The following is a 17,402-nucleotide window of genomic DNA, read 5'->3' as shown; positions in this document are numbered from 1 at the left end:
CTTGTCCCTCCTTTTTCTTTCCTCCTTAGCATTTATCACAAATCTAGTGAACGTTGTATTTCATTTACCGATCTTTATTCTCTATCCTTTCCTCACTAGACTCTAAGCTTCTGGAGGACTGACAGTTCCACTTGTCTTGCTTACTGCTATATCCTCGGGGCCTAGAACACTGCCTGAAAGGTAGTAGGTACTCAGAAGAAAAATACTGAGTGAATGAATGAGTGAATGAATGAATGAATGAATGAAGATGAACCTTAATCTAGAATTCAGAAATTCATACTACAATAAAATGTAGGTGTGAACTTTACCACGGTGTGAATTTAAGAACATGAGCACAAGGTGGTAATGAGAAAACACGCCATCACTCTTAAATATGCTAGCCTCTCCTAACACAGTGCCTACAGGACGCACTGGTTTTCAATATGCCCACAGCTCTGTGGGTCCTCTACACCTGCAGACCTGTGCAGATCTCTCATTCCAGACCACCGGTTTGGGATCACCCTGATCCATGAACTTGAGTTCAGAGGCCCAGCTTGCCCTGGTCTGCTGTGCTCCCCAACCCCCAATTACCTGAGCAAAGAGTTAAGGCCTTGCCCTGTCTCATTCCACTCAATTCTTGCTATCAGTTCCTATCTTCCTCCTCTTTTTGGAGCTCTCCCTGCAGAGGGTCAGGAAAGGGGTTTGGAGTTGAGAGGAGACCTCTCCCCCATTGTCAGGGTGGACAGTGTAGAACTGCTCAACCGAAGATGATCCAGAGAAAATGGGGACAAAGGAGACACAGTGGCATGACGGGCAGGGGGTCATCTGAAAGTAGCATGGAGTCAGAAAAATAAAGAGATTTTCAGGGCCAGAGATCAAGGACCCTAGAGGGAGGGGGACTTTTCCATTCTTCCCAACACCATGACCTCTCTTTTAAAGTGATGAGTTAAACTTTTCAAGTAATCATAGTAACTTCCTTTCAACCCATCAAATTAAATACACAGTGAGAGAGTTAAAAGGCATCTCGGGGAACTTTATCAATAAATACACATAGTCATTAGGGTGTTACATATATATATCAGGTAGGGGGGTCATTTTCTCAGGGACTGCTTTTAACAGATTAGCCTATTAAACCATGTATGTGATAAAATGATGAAAAACTATACACACACATTGGAAAAATACCAAATTCCTGGCTTTGGTAGTTTATCGTAATTATGTAAGAGGCAACCATTAGGGGAAACTTGGTGAAGGGTAGACTTCTTGGGTATAGATTCAAAATTTCCATGAATCTATTGTTATTTCAAAATTAAAAGTTAAAATAAACAAAGCTTAACTGGAATATTCTAGTTAAAGGAAATTTTTGTTTAAAAGTGAGGGTTCTGCAAAATGAAATGTTTTTGAATCCCTTTTTATAGCTCCAGACCATCTAAAACAATTTCAAATTAGGCAATAAAAGGTAAGCAAATATTGACCATCATTGAGCATCATATTGTCAGACATACAAAGCAAACACAGACCAATGGTCCAAAGTGAGGTTAAATAGACAGGTTGAGTTGACGAACTGGGAATAGAGCTTCTGTCTTAATGAACAAAACTGAATTGCTAACATCTGGTACCAGGCAAGATGGAGAATGGCACTATGGCTGATCTTACCCCATTGATAAAAACTAAAAACCCCGGAGCAAAGGAAAAAGCAACTGTCTGAGGATTCTGAAGATAAGCAAAAGCAGGCAGATTGGGGAAGGAAGTCAAAACCTGCAAAAGCCACTCACACAAGAGTAAGTTTGCCTTTTAAGTTCTTATCACTCTACTTTCTCTCGCAGCTTTGCACAGAGGGTGAACATCCAGGGTGCCTACAGCACAAGCAGCAAAAACTCCCAAGACTCGTCCTGCCATTCTGGCCAAACAAACCAAGGGTGGTCCCTGAGAGCCAGAGTGAAGGGGTTTCAGAAAAAAGCGCTGGAGAAGCAAATCCTCTAATGCTGGGCAATCTACACAAATCTCAGGCGTACCCCTCAGATGCACTTGCCTGGCCTGACCCAAAGCAAGACAGCAAAGGCTTTGAGAACTGCATTATGATATGAAACACAGCCCACTGCCCAGACTAACTCCCAAGGGGCACATATGTGTGATAAACCTAAAGCAGCATAGCAAAGCCTTTGAAGGGATATTGGAGCTACCACCTACTGATAGGTAAACAGAACCTGCAGTCTGAACCTAGCTGGTTGATTGCCTGCCAAAACAGCAAAAAAGAAAATTCAACACTGTCCAGATGATTTTAACAGGACCTGGACTCTACCAACATAATACTCAAACTGTCCACAATGCATTCCAAAGAATCAGGAAAATATAACCAGTTCTCAAAGGAAAAGACTATCAATAGATGTCAAACCTAAAGTGACCCAGGTATTGGAAATATCAAAGACTCTGAAAGCAGCTATGATAACTGTGCTCCCGAGTAAAGGCAAACACTCTTGAAATAAGTGATAAACCTAACTGCTTACACTATCTAAGCAAGATCATTAGGAAAGTCAATTGTTATCCATGAGTAGAGAAAAAGAAACAAAGAAAGGTAAAACCAGTATGATCCAAGATAAAACATGTAACTACATTTTTTAAATCACACTGGTGTTTTCTCTGTACTACATGAGAAAATATTCCAGTTAATAGAAACCACCCCATGGTCAAGGTCTCTGCCCAGAGAGAAGAAAAATACTACTATAACTTCAGACTGTTCAGAGGAAAAGAACAAGAAGAGATGAGGGAGACTAGAAATAACTTCATCACCTTGAGGACTAAGGAGGTTATAATAATGTTTCCATGGTTCAGGATGTCTAATTGCCTAGATGAGACCAGAAGTTCAAGCAGTAATGCCAAATAGACAGCAGAATGCCCCACCCTTTAGCTGAAAAACAGGAAAGTCCCATACGATCAAAGCTCAGCCTTGAGGGTCAGCCTGCCAGGGCTTGCCCTGCTCAGGAGCAGATAGTAAAAAAGATAATTCTACTATTAGGGTCAGAGAGCTGTGAAGGAAAATTCTTCTTATTCTCAGGAAATAAAAACTTACATTTGAGATGTATATCCAAGGTAGGGCTTAGAGCATGTTAAATTTTTCTCTAAGAATATTAATAATATTCTACCTTTTGCAGAAACACACACACAAGACCTGCATGAAAATTTTAAAAGCAACTATTCTGGATAGAGTAGTTATGAGTAATTTTCATTTTTAACAATTACAATTTTTGTTTGAATTTGCTTAAGTTTCTACACTAAACCTGTAATTCATCTTAAGGAAAGAAAAATAAATAAAACATGTTAACATGTTTTAAGTCCCTGGGTTTTGTGGATAATTGAAGAGAGTAAGGATGTGGGCACACTGCTGACAGCTAAAACAGAACACCACCAAACCCAAACTCAAAACAGATGGCCCGGGAAAATTACCTAAGAAAAGGAAAAAACTGAATTGGATCACTCTTTCTCTAAGTTCCAAATGCACTCTGACCTCTCACATGGTGTCTGGGGCATGGTTATTTGCACACTGACACACTTGTCTCGCTTTGTATGCACCCCCTTCCCACTTTATTATGATCTCCCGTGGCAGGGACCGTGCCTTACTCATCATTCTCTTGGTCACCTAAATATACTAACATCTTAACACAGCTGCTCTCAACAGGAATGCTCATATCACCCAGACTGCCTTATACTAAGAGTACTTCAAATATATAAATTGTTAGAGCTCTTCAGTGGGCCCAAGATGACCCAATTCATATTATCTTCAACTCAAAAGTTGACTATTAAAGCAAGATTTCTCTGTCACTGGTAAGGACACTGTGAAATCCAAGCAGGAGGCATTTAATGATGTATGAAAATTATAATTATTAATAATGTAATTTTTTCACTTCCCTGAGGTATTTAAAAACTTATTAAAATAAACATAATGATTACCCTTCTATGATTTGAAAACAGACCTCCAAAGCTGCAGGAGAAAGGATGAAATGTATTTATTTCTAAGTTAAATTTGAAGCAAAAATCACAAGACAACAGATTGCAAATTTAAAATTAGACTCTAGTGGGAGGTCTTGATTTCAAGCCTGTTTTTTCCCTACTGGAAGCTGAGCTTGAAGACAGGGTTTGGGGGGAGGTTGAGAGCTATGATTAAACTGAGACAAAGTTCTGAAAGTTTTGGTTAAGTCTTTACAAACCCATGAAAAGTGTTTTGCCAAGTCACTGGCAAATACCCCAACATAAGATTAAATAGGAAAGTTTTGCAACAAATACAGGATGATCTTTGATTAGAGAGATTATTATTTTACTGCATTTAGTTTGCTTTTTAAAGATTATCCAAAGCAGAAACAAAATACATCATTGTTTTCAAGTAAGATTTTGAAGCGAGGTTTGCCTTTTTCAAACGTAATCCAATATAAAGATGGTGAAGCTCAGGACTAAATTTAAAAGATCCTGCAGGCAGTTCACAGGTGGAGCAAAGATTTCATAAGTACTGGCTTTTTCTTTCTTTTTTTTTTTTTTTACTTTAATGCTAATGCTTTTGAATTGCTGGATGGGTGTAACCCTCATCTAAAAAAGTGATTCCAAATTCTTTTTCTCATGAGTTACATACAATGCAGCAATTCCAATTATACTAAAATGTGTCTGTCCCCACCAGCTCTGAAACGTTTCCATTCAATCGTGTAGACGTATGCAGGCTTAAATACACAAAGACAGACCTACCTTACAAGGCAACACTGGTTCCCAGCCCAACTTGCCGCAGGAGCGCTGTGGCATTTAGATATCGAGATTGCAAGTGATGTCAGGATAAAGAGTGACTGGGACTTGGGAAATATATCAGCACCTGTGCCTCAGGGAGGCCATCACCGACTCATCTGAGTCTCTGAGAATTGCCAAAACCCTGGGGAAGAAGGAAAAAGAGAAACTGTCAGCCAGAACTCAGGAAAGCGGCCTTTTCTGCCGAGCTCATTCTCATCAATTCTCCAGCATTTATTTTGTGTGAAACACCATCCCACATCAGTGCAACATTTAGCTACAGGTACACGCATAATCAGCTAAATAAATAAACATAAGCATATTTATAATTATGATAACAGATAGCCTTACAAACTCTTGTATCATTTTAACCTGTCTCTGTAGATTAAGGTATCAGATCATAGAAAGAGGTTCCTGCAGAATCATTTCCATGGTTCTGTTCTCTCTTAATTTTCAAAAGGCCTCAACAAACAGAGATAAATGAAGCAAGGGGATCTTGGTTATTCCCAAAGTAGAGCTATACTTATAACAGAAGTTGAAGAAATTGTTAGAAGACAATAAAAAAGGCCAAAATAAACACACAGACCTTCTCGTCATATATGTGTTTTCTTAATCTGGCAAACATCAAATTCAGAGGAAACTCATGGAGAACACTCACAGGAAAGAATGTAGGCAAAATACCCAAACTATTATTTAACACAGAAGGTTAACTGACCAAGAGAGCTACAAGAACAAGCAGTCTTAATGGTGTTTGTTGTGGGGGTTTTGTTTTTTGTTTTTTGTTTTTAAGGACCAACAGCAGGAACAAAAAGCCAGTCCTCTTGAGGTGGGAGCGCAAATACTAGGAAGGGAGAAAGGCCTGAGGATTCCTCGGGGTGGCTGTACCTTCCTGCTCTCCTACTGTCCATTCCTCTGTGTGCGGGCCACAGCCCCCACCCACTGCTGGCAGTTCAGCAAGGTGGAACGTGACATGACAAACACTTGAGCAGGAACATGGAGAAAGTTGCCTATTTTGTGGAAGGTGACCACACAGAGGCGGTAAAGAAAGAAATGTATACATCCACAGAGAACAGAAAAAGCAGAGTTATGGTTCTTCCTTATCTTGGAAAACGTGCCATTTAACCGTAAAGTTGGTGACTCATGCTTGCAAAGAAGCACGAGTTCTCAGCAATACCCCATTATTACCCTACAATGCGTGCCCTTTCCATAATTCCCCCATTGCTATCATGTTCGCTCTCCTTTCCTTAAGCTGCTCTCTGCAAATTTTCACATTTTCAAAGCGGTTCCTGAATTGCTTAGGAACTGGCAGAAATTAATAAGCAACATCCCATTTATATTGAAATGGACTCATTACACGCCAGCTGCCAATAATTTGCAAGGCTGGATTCTTGCTGGCAAACAGGCCTGCAGGCGGCTGTCCTTCCACCTGCACAAGAGTGGCTATTAATGGTTTTTTTAAACACTTTTTTTTAAGAAGTACATATTCCATCTACCAAAACTAAAATTTGTCTCTATATTCTTCTAATCACCCAACAGAAAAAACTATTATGGAGAAGAGGTGAAAGTTACAAGGCACTATTTACAAAACACGTGGGAAAACAAAACTAAGTTGTATTTGGTAAAAATTTTTTTTTTACAGTGGTGGAAGAAAAGGTTGACCTTTGACCTTAGCTGTGGAGCTAATGAAGAACCCCACATTTGTTTGTTTACAATCAGCAAATATGCTAAGGTTGCAATGTGCTCAGAAGTACTTATTTTGTCGATAGTTGGTTAACTGACCTTGACCTTGTGACTATGCCTTGGCAACTTGGGAATTACTGTTACTCCAGGTTTTCTTCAAGAGCTGCAAAGAATTCAATTTCAAAGGGAGGCAATTATGCACCAAGCTTAGTGTTGGGAGTTGGACCATAGCAGCCTACTGCATGCATCATGTCAAATCTTGGCTTCGCCACTTACCTGTGTGGTTTGAGCCAAACTATTGGTTTACCCCTCTACAAATGGGATAGTAAGTCCCTAAACTATTGGGTTGTTATGAGGATTAAATGGGATCATCTATGTCACATCACTGGCTTAGTGCCCACCCCTTGGTCAGTTCTCAAAAACTGTTAGCTATTATTATTATTTAACATTTGCAAACCATAAGGAATATGCTTTAGAAGGGTTGCTACTATGTGGGCTTCCTTAAAACATGACACCTAACTCACTGAAACTGGGTCTATGCAATAAACTGGATGACACAGTCACCTTAAATTTGTTGTGGGACAATAAGGGAATTAATTAATCCAGCTAGAAGATGTGATCTACTCAATTTGACATGGTTCACATACACATACAAACCATGCTGATGAATCTGGCAGTACCAGTTGGCCTGCTTACATTATAATATGATCCCTAGTCAGGTGAATGCTGAATGTACCCAATTTTTCAGTCTCATTCTGATTCACCCACAACTCAGTCAATTTCTGCATCAAATGTCAAACAACCAGTTTTCACTGGGAAATGTGTATACCGGTGGCAGGGAAGGAATTACCAAAACTAATCTTAGGCTTCAAATACCTGCAAACAAAATAGACACTGCTGAGAAGTCCCACCACTTCATCATTACAGTCTGATGGAAGGTGAAAATATGACAACTGTCAGAAATATTGTGTCCATGGCAGATAATCCATTGGCTTTTCCTCAGAAGTCTGCCAGACCAGAACTTCTTTTCACCTTCAAAAAACACTCCTAAGGGGCATCCTATCATTTTGAAGTCCTTCCAAGTTCTAGGAATCAAAGTACATAGAGAATAGAGTATTTTATGTGCCTTCAGAATACCCAACCAAGCTCATGCCAGGCTCTTTTACTTACTAATTTATGTGGTCTTGGGCAAGTAAATTATCCATTCAGAAACTCAACAGGAAAAATAAGGATAGAGTATTATCTACCTTACTTGACATCTATTTGAAAAGGTTGTTAAAAGACAGAAGTAAGAGAATCAACCTGAAACACAATGAATTATAAAATGACACATGAGAATGTTAACTCTTATTCTGTCCATCATGATTTAGTGCCCCCAAATGTTTCATAATTAGTGAATTATTGAGAACCAGGAAGTTTCGCCTTACTTTGAACCTTAAAGGGGGTGTTGTGTGGAGAGGTCTTGGATCAAAATTCTGAACAAGTCATAATGCTGAATATTTATTTTCTATGTAATAATCACCAAGGGATTTAGTTTTTAGTATTCACATTTAGTCCAAAAATCAGTACAGGGTGGACGGATGGACAGACGGATGGATCTGAAGCAGTGGAAAATTTTAAATGGTTTAGAAATTAAGGTTAAAGAAAATTCATGGATCATTTTCTTCCCTTATTTTCTTAACCACTATTTTATTTGATAAAGTATTCAATAGTGACTTCATAAAGATGCATAATTTAAACTAGAATAGAAGAAATTACTATTGGAAAAGTAAAAGAAACCCAAAGGTTAAGACAAAGGGAAAGAATACAGGTTACCCTTCTGAGCCACCCAACTGGCTCAGTTTAACAGTAAGCTTTGTAACAGCCAAAGCAAATTGCAAAAATATGCAGCTGTAAAATTCACAATGCCCTAATCAATTGCTCAGAAGGAGGACAAATGTTCTTGGTATTAAGATCAGACAGGAATTTCCAGTGATGGTCCTTTGAGGCCACTCTGATACAATAAGCACATTCTGGACCATATCCTTCCCCATGGACTTGGTAACAAATTTCATATGGGTGTTTCTTCCTGATAAATGGTAAAAAAAAAAAAAAAAATCACAACTCAGCAACAAATGTTCTGAAGACGTATGATACTACTAAAGTAGAGAGGCTGCACACCTTCCAGGAAATTCTCCTTGATCACTATTTGCTCTCCACCAAGTGCCGGACCACAGCTGAGGGGCAGAAAGCTTCAGATATGGCTTGGTGGCCCACTGTGCCCAAGTATAGCTGGGCCATCTATCAGATGGCCACACCCATCTGACAGAAAGGAGGGTTCCACAAGAGTGAGCCTGTCTGCCTTGTGTAAAAACTGAGACTCCTGCACAAAAAAGAAGTGCTCCACCTCCCTCCCAGGTGAACTTCAGGACCACTGAGGGCCCCAGCACAGGACCAGAATTCTCACTGCAGCCCAGATAAATGAGCTATGATACGGTCTCCAAATGCTAGCTCATAAAGCATGGATGACACTGTTTTAGCACAACCATGTTTTTAAGGCAAGCAAAACAGTCACCCAAATTAGCCAAACAAAATCCCTAAAAGGGGCCATATCCAAAGACCACCCTAGTTTTGAGCAATTACTTCCCAGTAGACCCAAATGTATCCCGAGATACTAAGTGAGGAAACACTTCATCGAATCACTGTTTATAAGCCAGCTCTAAATCGAGAAATTCCTACTAAAATAACTTTAATTTTAGAACAGTGAGTCTTCGGCAATACCAATAACCATCGGGTTCAACTAGGACAAACATTACCAAATTTCTTAAGAGTAAACTCGGTGTATTTCAAAGTGAAGTAGCATGTTCTACCTCAGCAGAGGGAGATCTACCATTTATGGAATGCTTGCTATCCATCTGGTACTATGTTAGTGGCTTTAGGCCAAAACACTCTTCTAAGTTTCCCTCGGTTCTTGGTGTTTATTGTCTTGCAACTACAGCCAGACCATAGCAACTGCCAATGTATACAACCCCAACATCAGAGCCCTCACCACGAAGCCAAGGGCCCTCCCAGCTCCGTCCATGGGTGTCTGTAAATTGCCAGTCCTATAGGTCTGTTACACAGCTGGCCATCAGATCTCCCAAATATCCCCACAGCCTGGCCCAGCAAGGGCTCAAGGGGGGCCCTGGCTTACTGAAATGGACTTAGTAACTTTTTCAGGACAGACCACAAGGATCATGCAATTTCTCAAAAATCTAAGCAGCATCAGTCCCACTAAGAAGCTACTGAACCCTTGGGAATCCCCCCAACATTCCAAGAATAGTGACCAAGTGATGCATGAGCTCAGCTCTGGGCTCCCGGCTACTAAATTCTCAATTTCGAGTCCCATCAAAAAGGCACACCCTGTGTCACTGTCAGAGAATGCAAGTTTGGTTCCCCAAGAAAATGGAAATGGAGCTGGCTACAGTTTACTTCCAATGCTGAAATCCGTCCTTCAGTATTTCACCACATTGTGGCTTAACAGCAAGGTCTCTTCTGGTTGCCCACATGATCCAAAAGTATGAAGATACAACTGGGAATTTCTGTGACAGCCTCCAACCCCTACAGCCTGGCCTCGCCCTTCACCTGCTCTCTTGCCGTGCATCCCCCGAGTAAGTCCTTCAGCCCAAAATAGAGTCAGGATGTCAAGGGGTTCCCCTTTGTCCATCCAGAAGCAGAGTGGGATGTGGTCATCCTGGCTACTTCATTCCCTTTGCCTACGTGTAAGGCGCGGTTCCCTGCCTGGAGTGGCCTTTCCTACACAGAGGGGAGGGCCGCCTGTGCATCAGGGAGGGAGAAGCTCCCCAGGCTGCGGCTGGTGTGGCAACCATGCCTGCCAGCAATGAGGGCTGGGACTGCCTTTGTCACACAGGACAGAGAAAATCTCACAAGCCCTCTGGCGAGGTCACTGGGCTGGACAGTCCAAGCCCATTCTGCTGGTCCCTCACGCTCTGACCGTCAGGTGCGTAACAGAAGGAAACACTCCCCCCAGGACCTGCTACTGCCTCCTTGGCTCCATGCCTGCCACTGGGGTACCTGTGTTGGCATAAGGCATATATGAGACAGCTAAATTCTCTCAGAGAAAATGATTAAAGACAGAGTTTGGTACTCCAGATCCAAGATGAAGGAAGAGAAGCTAGAAATACCAAGTATGTACATGTATGTGAATATTTGATTAGCAACTTCATTCATTAACCAAAAGTCCATGAGCAAGTGTGATAGTTGGAAAACATAGTTGCCCTACACAATAAGTAAAGCTGTAGTGGGTCCTGAATAATACAGGGTATTAGGAATATCGATCTTCTGTTTAGGTGGTAACATGGGATTATAATCAAAGACTAAGTAAAATATTTCAGTGCAGCAAAGAATCTTCCACTCTGAAATCAAATAAAATGATTTGTTAAATTTTTTTAAGGACTTCCTCCCAAGTATTTTCAAAATAGGGTGGATTCTTTACCTGTAAGTCCCCATCTTTTGAAAAAGACACTATGGCTCACTCGTAGGAGAGGATGACAGAACACAGACCTACTGTCCCAAGTCACTCCCTGGGTACTCAGTCCCAAATGTTTCTTTACTCTCTCCTCATTTTAAAATGAAAAAAAAAAAACCTTTAATAATGACCTCAATTTCCTATTTGCAAGCCACTTCAAACCGTTTTGTAGTTGTACAAGGAAGACTACAAGCTCTAGGAGGTCAACAGTCCTTTACCTCACTGATTTGAAGAAACCCATTTTTCACTTTGCACATCCCTGAAATTGAATATATCTTACAATCACAATAATGCAGTATGGTTTAACTGGCACCACTGTCTTTCTTTGTTAGTGGTATATAAAATAGTAGTATGCCTTATACCTGATAGCATCTTATGAAATAGGCATACAAGAACAAATTTTTAAATACAGTTGACCTTTGAACAACATGCAGGTTAGGGGCACTGACCCACACACACACACACACTGTAAAAAACCTTCATATAACTTTTGACTCCCCAAAAACTTAACTACTAATAGCCTACCACTAACCAGAAACCTTACCAATAATTTAACAGCTGATTAACACATACCTTACATGTTTATTTGTATTGTACACCATAGCTTATAATAAAGCTAGAGAAAGAATATTTTTTTTAATTGTCAAAATCTCCAAAAAATTTTCCAATATATTCATTCAAAAGAACCCACATATAAGTGGACCTGTGAAGTTCAAACCTGTATTAGACTATCTAAAACTGCTTGGGAATTGTTTGGGTAAAAGAGCATCTACAGAAGAATTTTACTGTTACCAGTTGAGTTCAACTCAACCAATATTTATTGAGTACCTACTGTATGTTTGGGATGAGGAAAGAGACCATTTCCTGATGATGCCCATAATCCAAGAAAAGGGTGGACACTTTCACACTCTGAGACAGGGCTGTGCAGGCAAATCCAGCTCTGTTAGGAGTGAGAAGGGAAGAAAACAGACTAATTCTGCCAGGCGACGCTATCAGCTGAAGCTGGTCCTGTATAGGATCTGGATTAGCTTGAGAGGATGGGAGAAAATGAACAGTGATTGGGGGAGTTTGCAAAAAAAAAGGGGTGGGGGGTGCAGAACATTCCAAGAAAAGAGCAAAGGCTTTGAAGAATGAAACTGTTGGGGGAAGGCGTGTGTACGCGCACAGAAAGAGGGGCTGGAGGTGATGACGCTCAAGATGGGCTGGGGCTGAGCATACAAGAAGTAAATGGACTTCACTGTGTGTCACCGAGGATGTGATGGGATTTTATTAGCAGAGTTATGGGATCAAACGTCCTCTTCCCACCCCAGCTGGGTAGCTGGGACAGAGGGGCAGGTTTGTTGAAAACAACCTATCAGGCAGTAGGAGAGAAGGTGGCCTAAACTGGGGCAGTTAAAGCCTTGGAGTGGTCAGAAAGGCAGGTGGAGTCACCAGGACTTGGTGGCCACAGAGTTACCTGTGAGAAATGAGGAGGGAAGGAGAAAATGAAGGAAGAGATGCCTCTAAAGTTTGGTAGCTGACCAGAACAGAAGATGACAGTAACACTTTCCACCGTGAGGTCAGAGGGAGCATGCCATTCAACAGTCTTCCTGGAGAGGAGGGAATTCATTCGCAGGGACCCTACTGGAAATTTGGTGTCTCTTCCACACAAGGCCTCAGCATAAAGGAGCCAGGCATGGAACACACTAGCATAGCAACAAAGGAAAGAAAGGTTCCCCTCCAAAAAGCTTAGATCAGGAAGGATACCAAAGTGGAGACACAAACACTGGCTAATTCCATTGTATAATCAAAGAACTTGGGGGTGGGGAAAAAAGCCACACACACAAAACCTCAGATGACCTGTAAGAGACCAGTTTAAAACATTATTTTAACTCTATCTTCTACTGATTAAGCCAATACCTGTAATAATAATGGATTAAATTGCATTGATAATCTAACACAAAAATAAAAATATGATGCCTCAGGTTTGATGCCATAAACTTAAAATGTAAGTCAGATATGAGTCTAGCCCCCGCCAAAGTTTGTAGGTCCACAGGACACCCCCCTCTGCTCCTCCCTCATTTGGATTGGGTTTGTCACTTAAATAAGATCAGCTACACAGTTGATGTTACAAAGCTGTAAAATCATAGTGAAATGCATCTGGAATGTGTAAATATGTGCACCTGAGCGCCACTTCAAACAAATGTAGCACGTGAAGTCAAGCATATCACCTTTCCGAGAGTGAATGAAGTGAGAAGTAGGTAGCTGTGGACACCAAGCACATCTCAGGCTTTACTCTGGTTACGTGACTGCGGCAGGGAAGCTGGCAGTGGGGCATGTGGCCATGCAGACAGTCATGGACTAACTAGGGGCCATAAGTAACTCAATCCAACCTCCCTGACCATACATTCTCTCTAAAATTACAAGGATGGTCTGGAAGTTTCTATGTTCTCTATACTTGAAAAGAAATCCAGGTTTCTTGAACTTGGCTTAAGTCAAAACCTGTAACTATCTTAAAGGGAACCCCCATGAGATTCCCTCTGCTGGACATTCTTTTTCCAGCAAATATGCATGAATGAATTAAGGCAAAAAAGTGCCACTGACCTGGGCCCCAGAAATGCAAGAATCTTACTTTAACACTGGTACAAGATCTCTTTGGCTGACTAATGACCAACATTCATCCTGGATGAGTTACAAATTGAGAGGAAAATAAAAAGTACATGAAGTCGATACAGACTGGATTTTCAGAAGTAGAGGGAGAAAAAAAAAAGCATACAGGCCCCTCCCTGAAGTCATAAGAGGATAATCAGCCTCTTTCAGCATAAAGTCAGTTCCTGGGAAGCCATGGGAATGATTCTGAAACAGTGATACATCAAAGTTCCCATGTAGAAAAACCGATACATAAAATCACAAAGCAAATCTGTTTCTTGTATGACAGCAACTAGCTTAAAAATCTTGACATTCCCTGCCAAGGAGTATCTATGAGACCACACACAAAGCAAGTGAAACAGCCCGGGGCCTGCCTTCTATGAGTTAATGAGCACACTCCTGTCCAGGGTACTAGTGCACAAACGGTTTTATGGGCATCTCCATTCAATGAAACAGTGCTGAGCATGCCCACCCACAACAGCACAGGTATGTGTCATCACTTAATTAATGTATAAATTACATACATGGGCTGTAGTTCAAATTATGCACATTTAAAATTGCTGTGTATGTTTCTAATGTGTATAATGCATTTGAACTGAACAGAAATATACAGAAATTTAAACATGCAAGATAGAAAGGAGTACAAATGCTGAAATTTTCTTTCCACACCCTAATGAAATTATCTCGTACATCCATCTGACATGGATGCCCACTGCTTTAGGACATAGAAAGCTGATCTGGAAAGTAAGAAAAAAAAAGGGAAGACAGCCTGGTGGAATATTCAGAGTGTCTCCTCTGGCCACATGGCCCCAGCTTGAACAAAACCACTACTTACTCCTTCTTCTTTCCCCTACTATCTGTACTGTGCCACTCCATCCTTCCTAAGATAGGCTTACTCTGTCTTCCACGGACAGGGTTGACAAGAGCGGTCTGCAAGCTGCAAGAGATCTCTCCACCCAGCAGCAGAGATAAAGATCATGCATGGGAAAAAAAAAAAAAGAGAGAAAAAGAAGAAAAAAATCTATCCCAATTCCATTGTTAATGTTTGTTTTAGAGCCTACTTGACAAATTCCTCAGTTTCCTCATCCATAGAATCTAAATTTTACCTACATCTCAGCCTTACTGTGCAGCAATATCAATACAGTGTTGCCCAGAATCTTCAGCAATATCACCATTTAGGAGATCAGGTCTGTAGACACAGGCTGAAAACATTAGGCTGCTCTGAAATTATCTGCTGATAGCACTAACTCTCCCTAGGGGCCACAACAGTGTTCTTGCAATCAAGATAGTAATCAATATCCCTTCACGAACTGTTAACAAAACAATGCCATATGTAGAAAATGATATGAGAGGGAAAGACTCAGTTGTGCAACCTCCTCATCCCACCCACCGCAAGACAGTACAATGACTGGCCAAGATGCAATAAGTAAAAACACGTTTCCAACCATTGCATTCTTCAGTGTGGGTAATCTCAGACCCAGCCAGGATAAATAGCCAAGAAAGATCAGCTATGCAGTCTGGAAGAATAAAGGCTAATAACAACACATGGAGAAAAACCACTGAAAAAATATTTTTGAACAAAACTTTGGTCCTCATAGATGGGCAGAAAAGGTTTCAACTTCTGGAAGAAATCCTCTCTCTCTGGCCAGCTTCTAATCCAGAAAGCCATGGGTGACAAAGGAGCTTAGGAGTTTACATGGCCGTAGCTTCGTGTGAGCACCTGAAATCCGACGGGCCCCCTTCCAAAAGCGGTTCCTCTCCTAACACTCCTCAGACGTCCCTCTCTCCCCTATGGAAGAGTCTGCCCCCAGCCTTCTCCCTAAGTCTCCGTGTGGAGCACTCTCCTGTTTCACAAGCTTCTTCACTTCCTTCCACACTCTCATCTACTGAAATCAGGTACAAATCTCCCTCTAACCTCCTTCTGGACATCTCCAGAGGGCTAGCCCCTTAAGAGTTCAAATCTGACACACCATTGAGGGTAGAAACCCTCCACAGTGATGACTCCTTCCACAAGACAGCACGATTTGTACATGTAACACAGACTTTGAGTTCAGTCAGATCTAGCCTTCATCTGCCACCTAATGCCCCTGTGACCTTGAGCCAGACACCTGCCATCCCCATGGACCACTTCCTCCACCTGCATAGAGACAATCTGCCTTGCAGGTTTGTACTGGGGGTTAAGTGAGCCAATGGATGTGAAAACACTCTTCCTTGGGATTTAGTTGGGACTTCATGCACGTCAGTTTCCTTTTTTCCCACCTTCTCCTCCTTCCTGTTTTCTTCCTCCAAGGTCCCTGAAGAACCTTCTCTATCTACCCTGTCTGTTCTTTTCCTATACTTCTAAATGAGATCTCTCTGCCTTTAGTCGCCATTGTTAATACCTCCCTCCTGCCCAACCAATCGATGCATTCATCACCGCAAAACCAAACCAATGCACAGTGGAGATGTATTAAATGTCCTTGAAGAATGCCCCCACTTCCATCCCTGCTCTGGGCACTGACGGGCCAACACCCCAACACAGCCAGAAGGCAGAAGAGCCATAGGAGTGAAGAGCCAGTTTGCTGAAGAGTCGGTTTGACTCAAAGGTTTACTATTGAGCTTAGAACAGGGGAGTTGGGAAAGACTGAAAATGGAATACAATTTTAAATGTGTATGATTTTCTAAGATGAAATACTCATCTTTCTCCAAAAATAAAATAGCACATGGCTTGAAGTTACTTCTCTTTTTATGTTGGAGTGTTTAACTGGAAAAGTTGGCAAAGCTCTGATCTTCCAAGATTTTTTCAACACCCTTCTCCTCTGCATCCCCATAGTTATCAGCTCTTTGAATACTTGTCGTAATTCATCTCCTCTTGCAGGATCACAAATTCCATGAGGGAAGGGATCACAGCTTACTACTTTATGACGTAGCATCCCATGGCACATGCCCCCTGTATTAGTTGGGGTTCTCCAGAGAGAGAGAACCAAAAGGGTGCATGGATGGGTGGATGGATAAACGAATGGATGGGTGGGTATTTTAAAGAACTAGCTCATGCGATGGCAGAGCTAGCACGTCTGTAATCTGCAGGGCAGACTGTGAGGCTAGAGACCCAGAGAGACAGGGTGCTGCTTTCCTGAAGCCAAGGGCATCAGGAGGCAGAACCCTTCCTCTTAGAGGACCTCGGTCTGTACTCCTGTAAGGCCTTCAAACAACTGCATGATGACCATCCACATTATGGAGGATCATTGGCTTTACTCAATGTCTAATGATTTAAGCATTAATCACATCTAAAAAACACCTCATGGCCACATCTAGACCGGTGTTTGACCCAACAACTGGGCACCGTGGCTTAGCCAAGTGAACAGATAAATTAACCATCACATGCCACAGACTTTTTCTCCAGTACCTAGTAATGGCCTCGCTATCAGCCAAAGGAGCAAAAAGATTTCCTCCCCCACAGAATCCCCAGCAAGGGGATCCTGACCACCAACCCACAAGTCCACTTGGCTTAAGGTCTGAAAAAAGGTCTACATTGGGTGTTCCCAGAACCCCAGGCTCCAGGGCATGAAGAGGACAGTGGCCTAACTTCCACAGTGTCACCTTTGCCAGGTATTTCTAGGTAACCGCGTCCCACTAAGCTCATGTCTCCTGGTAGCCAGCATCATCCAAAGAGTCATGGCTCTCTTTTACCTCAGTTTGGAAACCAGTATCAAAAGTGTATGTGCTGATTGGAAAACACAAATATACAAGCCCCCACCCTCAATCCTCCCCCACCCCGCATACACACAGACAAATGATGGAGGTCCTGGGTACAAAGGCTTCCCCGGGGGCGACATTTCTGCTGCAGCCTTGGATCTGAAATAAC

At 41.7% G+C, this 17,402-nt stretch overlaps 1 protein-coding gene across 12 annotated transcripts in view; it reads right to left on the bottom strand.

Annotated features, from left to right (window-relative positions):
• The window catches only part of TIAM1 (TIAM Rac1 associated GEF 1), a 393,313-nt gene that overhangs the window by 136,905 nt on the left and 239,006 nt on the right, over nucleotides 1–17,402 (bottom strand). For all 12 annotated transcript variants that reach the window (XM_073231434.1, XM_073231433.1, XM_073231432.1 and 9 more), the window contains one exon: nucleotides 4,711–4,888. The gene's annotated coding sequence lies outside the window, so the exon portion shown is untranslated. The remainder of the gene's footprint in view (nucleotides 1–4,710; nucleotides 4,889–17,402) is intronic.

Source organism: Manis javanica, chromosome 3 (genome assembly GCF_040802235.1).
Source record: "Manis javanica isolate MJ-LG chromosome 3, MJ_LKY, whole genome shotgun sequence".
NCBI classification, from domain to species: Eukaryota; Metazoa; Chordata; class Mammalia; order Pholidota; family Manidae; genus Manis; species Manis javanica.
Note: the sequence above shows the minus strand (reverse complement) of the source record. Positions and strands in the feature narration are given on the sequence as shown.